This window comes from Nicotiana tabacum, chromosome 8, assembly GCF_000715075.1.
Source record: "Nicotiana tabacum cultivar K326 chromosome 8, ASM71507v2, whole genome shotgun sequence".
Lineage (NCBI taxonomy): Eukaryota > Viridiplantae > Streptophyta > Magnoliopsida > Solanales > Solanaceae > Nicotiana > Nicotiana tabacum.
The window spans coordinates 155,505,034-155,518,184 of record NC_134087.1 but is presented as its reverse complement, the minus strand read 5'-3'; the positions used below and the strand labels follow the sequence as shown (position 1 = coordinate 155,518,184).

Sequence of the window (13,151 nt, the reverse complement as noted above, 5' to 3'; positions counted from 1 at the left end):
TTTAGTTTAAATAAATCAATCCACGATTAGTTCACTTCGAAATTAGTTTCATTAATGGTTTATTTTCCCTGAAACAAGTTCTTTCAAAAATTGCCTTAATCTACCATTAGATAGCATGCCTATAAGGATTCAAGAGTCTGGTTTTTAAAAACCTGCCTTGTTTTACTATATAAAACGTAGCTATCAGTATTCCGCATATAGGAAAGCCTATTTCGGTGACTTAATGTCTTTCTAATTTTAACAGGCTTTAAAAATTAGTAGACAAACTGATAGGTCCATTACTTCTAAGTTTTAAAATAAACTGCTTATCGTCTGTGTCTTGATATTCACTTAGATAGCATGCCTTAGGATACTATTTAATAAAAGGTCCTTATTTGTGTTTGAGTCGTGTTGCTTATGTGTGTTGTTTGAGGAGGTAATATTGAGCCTTTAATTACTCCTTTTTGTCTTATGTGCTAAGGTCCTAATTGTTCTTGCCTATCACCTTAGTATTTTCACATTTAAAACCTTAGGGGTCTGTCTAGAACTACCCATAGGTAGAGGTCCTAAAATTCCTCCAGGACCATTAAAAAGGGATGGGTAACAGCACGCAATAGAGATTGCTGACCAACGCTCGCTTTAATGACAACTAAGGGGGTGGGAAGGGTAGATATGAGATATGATGACTAAGTGCTAATGTCACGTGTAGCCCCTCATTGAGGAGTGTTTACCGGACATTGTGTGGGGTGATCGTATAGGCTAACTGTTGACATCCAATTTTGTCCCTCTTTCTTCCAAAATATTTATTTGAGCTTCTAGCATCACTTATTCGAGTAATTTTAACACCAAATTAGGCTTATTTTCTATTATTAAAATATTACTACTATTATTACTAATTATTGTAATTATAGTTATAATTATTATTTTTACCATCATCATCATTGGCATTCCAAAATTATTCTCGTTATCTAGTGTGAAAATCATACCCTTTCTCCTTATTTAATCAAATAGTAATATCTGCTTAATTCAACAATTACAAATAAATACTTAATATTATAGTATTTTATTAAAAAATTAGTGTAATAGTTATTTATTAAATCTCATAATATCTTCTAATTATTTTATTTATTTAAATACGAGCTATTATAATTTACTCTGTCATTCTAAGTATTTTAATGATTTGTTCAATATTATAATAAAATTTAATTCAAGCAAGAAGCCCAAAGAAAGTGCAAGGAAGAAGGAAATGGTTATTTTAACTTTGTCGATTATATTGGCTCAATCTATAGAAGTTAATCCTTAGCCTATTTAACATACAAATCATTTTTTATGATCCAGCCTAACACTTAAAATATGAGGGTTATTCATCAGCCCATTAAAGGGGCAGCCCAGCAAACCTATGCGTTACCCAAATACCTTCCATCCGTACAGCCCACACTATAAGACCAAGCCCGCCCGCATAAGACCTAATCAGTAACTTTTTCTTTGATTTTGTTTTAACGTGCTTCTTCACTATCTTCCTCTTTTGGTGAAAGCTCAACATCTACATAAGCCATGCCAGAGCTTTGACTTTCCAATTCGAGTAAGACTTTTGTCCCTCTTTTGAGATCACGTGAAGTCTGTAAATTGTGTCCAAAATCTCCAACGTTCAAATTCAAACGGGTATGTTGACCAAAATTCAAATCTGAATTAAAAAATCCTGCTCAAGAACCCTAACTTCTATCTATAAATATCTGCTTTGAAACTCATTTTTTGGAGGAGGTTGGCCGCCCTTTCTATCTCCCTTAACCCTCATTGTTTGGCTAACTATTCATAGTTATCTTCCTTCTTACTCTTAAAATCTAGCTTTAAGTTTTTTCGGCCTTTTGATCTCTATCTAGTCTATAGCCTTGCCAAAGCTTTTATTTTTATTTGTGTCTGCGTTTGACGATCTTCCAAAGGAGTTGAACGAAAGTCGGAGATAGTAGATCTTCTTGACGACGCCCCGTTCGCTGCCCACAAAAAGGTCAGTGACTTTAAATTTATCTCTTCTTATTATCTTCTGCTTAAGGTTTGAAATGAATATTTGTTTGATTTGAGTGCGAGATATGGATCAATTTAGTTTGTTTTGTTTGAAGAATTGTGGTTTAGTATCGTTTGTTTTAGATGTATACGTGTTAAGAGTTACTGCCTAAAAAATGAATATTGGGAAAGAATAAAATCCATGTCTAAACTTTAAATGAAGATTTGCATATGCCTTGTTAAAGAGTTAGAGAACATGCAACAAGCTCCAACATATAGGTGTAAGCTATTCCTGTTTTGTTTCTTCAATGTTATTACAGACCATTTTCATTTCTATTCCCCTTAACTACTTTTCATGAAGTCTGTATATGGTTTGGACATATGTACTAAATTAAGTCAGTCTAGCTTGTTAAATTTGGCTAAGTTTAAGGAACTAACTTGCAAGAGTATCCTATTACAAATACTTTTGCCATTGTAGGATACATCAATTTTAGTTTGGGCTAGAGCTATTTTAAATATTTATAATAGACAACAACTATAAACGGGTCTGGGAATTCTTTTTTACATGCTAAAGATCTTGGTTATATGAAGGCCTAAATGTGTTAATGTAGTTAAATGACTTGCTTACAAGTTCAACAGTTTATACTCGATTTATTTAACATTTTGGCGTGTCTTAGTTAGTGTTCTTACTCACTCTGGCTTCATAAGCGCGTTACTCTACTAGAATTTGTTATCCGGGATTGTAGAAAAGGATTTTTTTTTAGGAAGATCTAAATATCATTTGTCATAGGACTATAAGGTGTTTATTCGAACCATAAACTTCCTTTTAGACCCAATGCTTTAAGATTTTAAAATACTTTGTTGGGGACATAGCTTGTGGATTGTTGCAAAACCAAAGAAGGAATGATATGCTTATCTTTGGTGTTTGATTTTTGTATATTACATAGTACTAAATCTTCCCTCTAATTCTGTTTTCCTTTTCTTCCTTTCTTTGCATATGCACTTGGAGCAAATCATGGAGTCTTAAGCAAGACTCTCCCATACCCGTACGTGGAGTCGATGCCTCTCATTCCTTAGATGCACCGCATAGCAAGAAAACAAGTAAAACGCTTGGGGGCACCTATGACGTCCTTGTTCTTTTAATGCCATTCATTTTCATCTAACTTTTTGTGATTGTTAAATTGCTTGTGCATTTGGGTTTTATCTCAAGTTTGAGTTTAATCAGTTAGGTTCTTTGCTCTAGTACTAATATTACATAGGGTATGGTAATTAGAATAAGGATTCATCAATAATCTAATAACCTTTTCACTTATTTGTCATTAGAGTATTCATTTTCTGGTAAGCTTTAATGTTATACTTCAAACACCTTTTTATAAGAATTAAAATAGGTTTCAAAAGAATAAGCTAAGTACTGCTGGAAGTGCATATGCGAAACAATTTTTACCAACTCTTTTAGTCTATCTTTTCAATTCCACTTATTATATGTATCTATGCAAGTTATTTTTCAAATAGAGATAGCTACAAGGCTTATTTATCTACTGCTTAACTTGTCCCATTCTGATTATATAATAATACCAAATATTGACACCCAGCTATGAGTTTTAACAGCACTTATTCAGAAGCCTTGACTGATCTGGTGCACTTGCTTTTCAAATTTCAACTTACTTATTGTTTGGTCGTTTTTTTTTACAAATTACTGTTTTAACTAACATGCACATGTTTAGTTTTTATGAACTTTTTCCTTCATATACTCATAAAATGCCTACATGATGTACATATATACTTTAGCTTAATTAATCTAAGTTTGACCGGTTAACCTTTTTTAACAGATCTTAAAAGGTGCCTTACCCCTTCCTTTTGAGATAATTAGAACCCTTACCCATAATCTTAAGGTTAAGCAGACCATAAAACAGAGTTAATTTTAAGCACTACTTAGTTAAAATTGGTGTCCTAATTCAACGTTAAAATAATTAGGTGGCGACTCTCTTTAATTGATTAAACCTTCAGAATCACCAATATGTTATACTCTAGTTTGACCCGTGTTAAAATGGGGTATAACACTAACCAACGAAGGACTCCCCCTTTTCAAAATTCCTTTTGTTTAAACTTTGTTTTATAATACAACTTGTCCAAAACCTTTGTCTTATTATACAAACATGCTTTATTTGTAACTATTTGATTCAACTATTTATCTATTAATGGACTAATTCGTGAATATAAGTTCGGCCGGGACCCATAGTTGTGGACCAAGAGGGGTGCCTAACACCTTCCCCTCGAGGTCATTTCGAGCCCTTACCCTAATCTCTGGTAATGCAAACCAATCCAAGAGTTAATCGCTCTAGGTGCCCTAACGCACCATAACCCGTTAGGTGGCGACTCTTCAAATACCCAATTTCCAAAAGGAAATGAGTCATTACCCTCATGAATGTCGAAACCCGGACTTCTCTCTCTCCGCGGAGGGAAAAAGGGGGCACGACAGCATGGTGACTCTGTTGGGGATACCTTTAGGCTCTTACCATAATGAACTTATCTTTGTATGAATTAGTCCAAGCATGCTTTATCCCGTACCCTTCTCCCTTATTTGAATTTAACTGTCCATTTTCTTTTAAGCATTTATGGTTCTCTATCGCTGAAACTGACTTGTCTCTTTGTTTTCTTTCTCTTGTAACTGTCTTTCAATTATTTAAATGTTAAATTTATTTTTCCTACGTGAAAATACTTGACTACATGCTATTAATTGCTGCATAAATCATGCTCCGCATCATATTCCACTTGTGCGTATTAAATCCTACAACGCTTTAATGAGTGGTTGCACTCTTCCTATTTACTACCCTTAAATTTGGAAAGGATTATTTGCGGTAAAACCAGTCGATCAGCGGTGCAGTCGACGGTTTCGTGCCTTCCCCATCGAGTTGTCCGCTTGAGGGTACCAGTCTAAAACCCCATAGAAACCTTACTCTAAAATTGTGCATGCATCATGGTCAAACCTAGTCGGATTAGTTATGTTGTCCACGTAATGATCCTTTAAGATAAGCCTTATCCAAAGTCCATCGGGTTTTCCATAATCCCAACGGACACAACCACGTTCTATGCATTAATTTGGAGAATTAAGTGCCGATGTGTTGATCATAAATGTATAAATAGTCGAGTCTAGTGGGGGTAAGGTCTAACCCTTTTGTTTTGCAGAAATAAGGCACGAGGTCCCCAAATTCGGTATGGTTAGCAACATCCCACCATTGATGCTAGATTGGTGGGAGGACCTTTCCTCAAGTGAAAAGAAACTTGTGAAAAAGTACCTGGGTAACCTGCCTTCCTTGCTAGATATTGAGCAAAATAACAAGTTGATCGAAGCTGCCAACTTTATTCTAGGATAGTGAAAGGGCTGTGTTTTGTTTTGGCGACATAGAAATGACACCTCTTTTAGAGGAAATTGGAGGGCTTGCAGGATTGACTTGGGATAGTCCCGGGCTATTGGTACCAGAAAACCGTACGGGCAGGGGATTTTGAAGATGATGGGGCTGAAGAAGAATGTCGACCTAGTGTGCTTAAAAGAATCTTACATACCTTTAGAATACCTGTACGAGAGGTATGGCTATATCAAGTCTTTCCGTACTTACCATGATGAGATCTCTCTCACTTCTCTGGGTCACATCCACCGTAGAGTGTTTGTATTCATTGTGTGCTTCCTAGGCCTGATAGTGTTCCCAATGAATAAGGGAAGAATCCATATCAGGTTGGCCATGGTCGCCAAGATTCTGATGGAAGAGATTAATGGACAGACATACACCATAGTCCCCATGATCATAGCCGACATCTACAGGGCTCTGGAGCACTGTCAAAGAGGGTTCAAACATTTAGAGGGTTGCAATTTGTTGCTACAGTTATGGTTGCTGGAGCATTTCCAAAAGGGTCGCTATCGCCAAGAATTTCTGTGAAGGGCTTGGAACGACCATATTGCCTTCCATCACCCTAAGTAGATGACTTACATTCTAGACAAGTTTGCTCAGACGGAAAGTGCCAAAGAATGGGTAAAGTTCTTCGACAATCTAACCGAGGAACAGGTGCAGTGGATGTTTGAATGGTTCCCAACATACGAGTTTATTATCAGGTCCAGGGATGCTCCGCACTTGGTGCTAATCGGGTTGAGAGGAATATACCCATATGTCCCTATGTGAGTTATGAGGCAAGCAAGCAGAAAACAAGTTGTACCAAAGGTTGTCAAGATGAGTCATTTCAGGGCGGACTTCCAAGATTGTCCCTTACAAGTGCCAAGATCAGCACATGTGACACTGCAAAATCATTGTGGAGAAGAACACTATTGAGCCAGACAGGTACTATGCAAGGTGCGAGCCTCTTTACCTGGCATGGTTGGAAGACAATCTGAAAAGAATGGTGACACTGGGGGCCGGTCGAGGGAATAGAATCATAGATGAGGAAGCTGAAGCTCAAGTCAAATACAACAGGTTGCGCAAGAGGGTACACGACTCTGAGAATGAGCATCGGGAAATACATGAGAGGAATGTGAGGTTGATCGAGGAGTGGAAAGAGATGCAATCACTTCCAACAGAAAATTGGAATATCTGGAGCGAGGGGAATAGTGGAGCTGGAAGGCAAAGTCATAAAGAGGATTGAAAATTGCCAGAACGCTGAAGGAGCTGAAGGAGAACATTTGGCCAGAGCCTACTTGCTGTTGGGGCTGCGCGAGCTGGGGGATCTATATGATGGAGTCCGGAAGATCGAATCTGGGGAAGGTCCTTCTGGGATCAAATAGGCTAGATTTACTTGTTTTTCCTAAAAATGTAATAAGGCCAAGTGCCAGTAGTGACTTATTTTATTATTTTAGTGTCGTTTTGGGATTCGTCTATTTTTATATTATGAAATGAAGCATTTATTGGCATTTAAAGTTCTCCAAATCTATTTGTCGCTAGGCCTACCTCGGGCACAACGAGGTTCCCAAAGTAGGACACGAATTTAAATTTCCGCAATATGTATTTAAATACTGCAAGCATTTTAGAATCCTCACTGACTTGTTACCTTTTTGTTTTTTCTTTATTTTTTATTATTCTCATCCCCTTATGTTGGTTTACTCATACTGGCCTCATCAGCGTATCAAACCAAATCTAGAGGCCCTTCACCTTCTCCTCCTCCAAGCAACACAAAAGACAAATGAAAAACAAAAATGGACGACTTAAGTGGTATCCGAAAGGAGAATTTTGAGAACGCAGAAAACTCAGATGGCCGCAGTACTCCAGCCCCAAATAATTTAGTTTTGAGACTAGAACAAAAGATACTGGAATTGCAAGGAGAACTTGAGAAGGTTCGCAACTTGGCAAACTTTTCACTCACCCTCAATGTCTCTGATATCCAACAACAAAACACAAAGAATCCGACACCTCTTCAGAACACACAAAACCAACACCCACAAAATCCTCCCGCGCAAAATCAATACGCAACTCCACCCCAAAATATGAATCCATTTCCAATACCAACTCCACCACAACATCATCATCAACTAACTCAGTACCCACCAACCACCACTTACCACACTCCCCAAAACACACCACCACTCATTCCCGATCCCCAAAACTCCACCAATGATCATCACTACACCCAAGTTCCTGGCTCCCATCAAAGCAACCCCATATATGTGGAAACTATACCTCCCTCTACCCAACCAACCTCATATGCACCGGAATCCTCCGAGTAGGACATGCTCATTAAATACATGGCTGAAGAACTCAAGAAGTTAACAAGCCGAGTTCAAGGTGTTGAAGGCGATAGAGGAATAGAAGGTTTGAACTACGAAGATCTGTGCATGCAGCCGGATGTCGAACTGACAGAGGGGTACAAACCACCCATGTTCGAAATGTTCAATGGTATAGGTGATCCTAGGGTTCATATAAGGACCTATTGTGACAAGCTTGTCGGGGTCGGAAAAGATGAAAAGATCCAGATGAAGCTCTTTATGAGGGGCCTTACTGGGGATGCTTTTTCTTGGTATATCAGCCAAAATCCCAAGAAATGGTCCAATTGGGTAATCATGGCATCAGATTTCATGGACCGGTTCAGGTTCAACATAGAGAATGCACCGGATGTCTTCTACATTCAGAATCTTAAGAAGAAACCTACTGAGACTTTCCGCGAATATGCTACTCGTTGGAGGTCAGAAGCGGCCAAGGTCAGGCCCTCTTTGGACGAAGAACAAATGAATAAATTCTTCCTCAGGGCACAGGATCCACAATATTATGAGAGGTTCATGGTCATCGAAATCACAAGTTCTCCAACATCATCAAACTCGGAGAAAGAATCGAAGAAGGAATCAGGAGCGGGATGGTAACAAACTTCGAAGCACTGCAAGCCACGAATAAGGCACTACAATCAGGCGGTATATCAAAGAAGAGAGATGTGGGGCAGTAATGGTGGCCCAGGGCCTAAAATCTCCACTTATCTATCAAACACCTCCACCTCCATATCAAACACCTCCACCCGCATACCAAGCATCACCGCCTATATATCAACCTTCATCTCCCAGATATTCCCAACCAGTCACTGTCTATCACACTTATAACTCCCAACCATCCCACTTCCAAAACCACTAGCTCGCCAAAATTATCCAAGACCAAGACCCAACTTCGACCGCAAGCCGCCCAGATAATACACCTCCATTGCTGAGCCCACCGACCAACTGTATGAAAGGTTGAAAGTCGTATGTTACGTCACTCATGTTCCTGCTGTGGCATTAGAAAATCCATCCCAATGGGTCAATCCGAACAAAACTTGTGCGTAGCATTCTGGTATGAAAGGGAACACCACTGCTGAGTGCCGAACATTAAAGGATAAGATCCAGACGCTAATTGACAACAAGGTCATACAAGCAAAGGAAGCCGTACCTAATATCCGCAACAATCCCCTCCCTGATCATAGAGGTGATGGTGTACATGTGATAGAGATAAACGAAGAGTGGGACCCCGAGGGGTCGATCAGGCTTATTCAAGAAGGCAATGACTTTAAGGTTGTAGTCACACTTACTCCTATTATGGTTCAGACTCAGGCACCAATCGAGGTTGAGGTAACTGCATCAGTTCCATTTGAGGTGGAAGTGGCTCCGCCCGTAGCCCCCCCCGATCCATTTGAAGTAGAAGTGGTCACACCTTTCATTGTGACAATATCAACCACACCCCCCATTCAACTCAAAAGCAATACCTCAGCGGAAAGGGAAGGCCAAGGTAGAGGAATCTGACGCTGCACAAGGAATGGCTAGAACCGGAAGAGTCTATACACCCGAACACCTAGGAGGTTCAAGTAAGGAGGCCACTACTAGGCATCCTATCATTGAGACCGGGCCAGATGACCTGTGGAGGAAAGTTCAAGCAAAGGATTACTTTGTTGTTGACCATCTGAACAAAGTCCCTACTCAAATATCTATCCTGTCACTATTGCAGAAATCAGAGGCGCATAAGAATGCCTTAATGAGAGTGTTGAGCGAGGCTTATGTACCCAATAACATCACCGGCAGAGAAATGGCCAACATGGTTGGGCAAGTACTAGAAAGTCATAAGATCATCTTCCACGAAGATGAGCGTTCACCTGAAAAGGTTTCCATGAAATATAGGTAGGAAACATGAATGTGAAAGCCAAATATAGGTAAGATCATCTTGGTTGATGGAGGTTCAAGCCTAAATATTTGTCCATTAGACACTCTGAAAAGGTTGGACAAAGGTTTCCATGAAATATAGGTAGGAAACATGAATGTGAAAGCTTTCGATGGGTCCCAAAGGGCCACAATTAGGGAAATCAACCTTTTCTTGTGGATGGGGCCAACTTGGTTCGACGTCGAATTACAGGTACTCGACATACCAGCCTCATATAACCTTCTGTTGGGCCGACCATAGATCCATGCTGCCGAAGCTGTTCCTTCCACACTACATCAAGCCGTGAAGTTTGAATGGAACTGCCAGGAGGTAATCATTCCAGAGATGGAAGTAACCCCATCTACACTAGTCAAACCATCCCGGTCATTGGACATAGAAGAAGGCTATGAGGGAAAACCTATCATCACATTGAACGGGTCAATGTCGTTGAGAAGGATACATGGTGGAGTAACAAAATAGAAAGCATACTAGCATGGTCTGGATATGAACCCGACAAAGGGTTGGGAAAGAATATCCAAGGTATCACCAAACCAATACAGCTGAAAAATCATGGTACCACCTTTGGGCTCAGATACCAGTATACATGGCAAGAGTACAATGATTGGTCGCCTCCATGGTGTGGACCGTATTACCCTCTTGAGTAGCCAATGCCATGTTTGGAATAGGCTTTTCACCAGGCTGACACAATATAGGGGACTAGGAAGAAGAAGCACTAGCTGGGTTGAAGGATTTGTTCTTGGAGGATGAGGACATGGACTTTGGTGCCATAATTGAGGAGTAGGAGGAAAAAGGCCTCACTATTCATACTATGGGGAAGGGAGTTGTTCTCAGAAACTGGACCGCCACACCATCCCGAGCCTGTCGAGTCCCTGGGTAGCTTGGCAGAATTTACTTCTATAGCCGTTCTAGGCATTTAAAGTTTCCTGTAGTTTCATTTTAATCTTCACTTGTTTCAAAATAAATGCTCGATTCACCGAGCTGTGCTTTGTCTAGACAATTTTTCAAGTTTTAATAAAATGCATTTGCTCTTTATTATCCACTACTATCTTTACACTTTATCTTTCCACAGTAATATTATTACTTTTCCTGATGAACCAGTGACTGTGACATGTAATGAGGCAACGCAACATGAGAATAGTGATTCAGAGGGAGAAGATAAGATACCCGAGGAAATCGTCAGGGAGGTTGAAAATTTTGAAAATAAGCCTAAGTCCAATCTGGACGAGACTGAAGCAGTAAATTTGGGAGACGCCGAGACCGTTAAGGAAACCCGCATCAACATTCACTTGTCACCAACATAGAAGGAAGAGTACATTCATTTCCTAAAAGAGTATAAGGACATTTTCGCATGGTCATATAATGACATGACCGGTTTGAGCACCTCTATAGTGGCTCACAAGTTGCCTACTAATCCCATGTGTCCGCCAGTAAAACAGAAACTCAGAAAGTTCAAACCAGACATGAGCCTGAAAATCAAGGAGGAAGTTACCAAGCAGATCAAAGCCAAAGTTCTCAGGGTGGTTGAACATCCAACCTGGTTAGCTAACATTGTGCCAGTTCCAAAGAAGGACGGGACGGTCAGAGTAAGTGTTGACTATCGAGACTTAAACAGAGCAAGTCCCAAGGACGACTTTCCACTGCCAAACATACACATCCTGATCGATAACTGCGCTAAGCATGAACTCCAATCCTTTGTTGATTGCTTCGCGGGTTATCACCAGATTTGGATGGATGAAGAATATGCAGAAAAGCCAGCTTTTATTACACCATGGGGTGTATACTGTTACAAGATGATGGCATTTGGTTTGAAGAATGCTGGGGCCACTTACATGAGAGCCATAACAACCATCTTCCATAATATGATACACAAAGAAAGAGAAGTGTATGTGGACGATGTCATTATCAAATCCAAGAGGGCCACAGATCACATAGCGGACTTGAGAAAGTTCTTTGACAGGCTAAGGAGGTACAATGTAAAACTAAATCGCGCAAAGTGTGCCTTCGGGGTTCCCCCAGGAAAATTATTGGGATTCATCATCAGTCGTCAAGGGATCGAGCTGGATCCATATAAAGTCAAGGCTATTCAAGAGTTACCACCACCTAAGAGAAAAAAGGACGTGATGAGCTTCCTAGGAAGTCTCAACTATATCAGTCGCTTCATAGCACAGTCCATAGTCATATGTGAACCCATCTTCAAGATGCTGAGGAAAGATGTTGAAACAAGCTGGACAGAGGATTGTCAGAAAGCTTTTGACAAGATTAAGGAGTACCTGTCCACACCACCAGTTCTGGTCCCACCAGAACCAGGACGACCTTTGCTACTCTATATATCTGTATTAGATGGAGCATTCGGATGTATTTTGGGACAACATGACGAGACGGGAAGGAAAGAGCAAAACATATATTACTTGAGTAAGAAGTTCACACCTTATGAAGCACGGTATTCTCTGCTTGAACGCACTTGCTATGCTTTGACCTGGACAACCCATAAATTGAGGCATTACTTCTGTGCCTATACAACATACCTCATATCAAGGATGGACCTTTTGAAGTACATATTTCAGAAATACATGCCTACTGGGAAGTTGGCTAAATGGCAGATACTACTAAGTGAGTTCGATATCGTCTATGTAACTCAAAAGGCAGTCAAAGGACAAGCATTGGCAGATCACCTTGCTGAAAATCCGGTGCGACGAGAATACAAACACTTGAAAATGTATTTTCCTGATGAAGAAGTATCATTCGTATGAGAAGACATTACCGACGCATATGATGGTTAGAGGATGTTCTTTGACGGGGTCGCAAATTTCAAAGGAGTGGGCATTGGAGCAGTTTTGGTATCAAAAACGGGTCAACATTATCCGGTATCTACTAAACTCAGATTTCCTTGCACCAATAACATGGGAGAATATGAAGCCTGCATACTAGGTCTCAACATGGCAGTCAGCATGAATGTTCAGGAATTGCCGGTGATCGGTAATTTAGATTTGCTTGTGCACCAGGTACAAGGAGAGTGGGCCACCAAGAATTCCAAGATATTGCCATATCTGCACCATGTGCAGGAATTGAGAAAGAGGTTTACAAAGATAGAATTCCAGCATGTGCCCAGAGTTTAGAATGAGTTTGTCGGCGTATTAGCCACTTTGTCATCGATGATACAACATCCGGATAAGAACTACATTGATCCCATTCAGATGAGGATCCATAATCAGGAAACATATTGTGCTCATGTCGAAGAAGAAGCGGACGGAAAACCTTGGTTCCATGACATCAAAGAATATTTATCAAAAGAAAAATACCCGGAGCATGCAAATCACACTCAGAAACGCACGCTCCGGAGATTGTCGAATCACTTCTTCCACAGCGGAGGAAACTTGTACAGAAGAACTCCTGATTTGGGTTTACTAAGATGTGTTGACGCAAAGGAAGCTCTAAGCTACTTGAAGATGTGCATGCTGGGACCTGTGGTCCACACATGAATGGTTTCGTCTTGGCTAAGAAGATACTCAGAGCTGGTTG

At 40.1% G+C, this 13,151-nt stretch overlaps 1 long non-coding RNA gene across 1 annotated transcript; it reads left to right on the top strand.

The window, feature by feature from the left end:
- The first annotated feature begins 1,736 nt into the window (after positions 1-1,736).
- On the top strand, positions 1,737-6,877 carry LOC142162837 (uncharacterized). Its single transcript, XR_012694297.1, has 2 exons — positions 1,737-3,081; positions 5,167-6,877. It is a non-coding gene; the product is annotated as an uncharacterized LOC142162837 (long non-coding RNA).
- Positions 6,878-13,151: the final 6,274 nt, after the last annotated feature.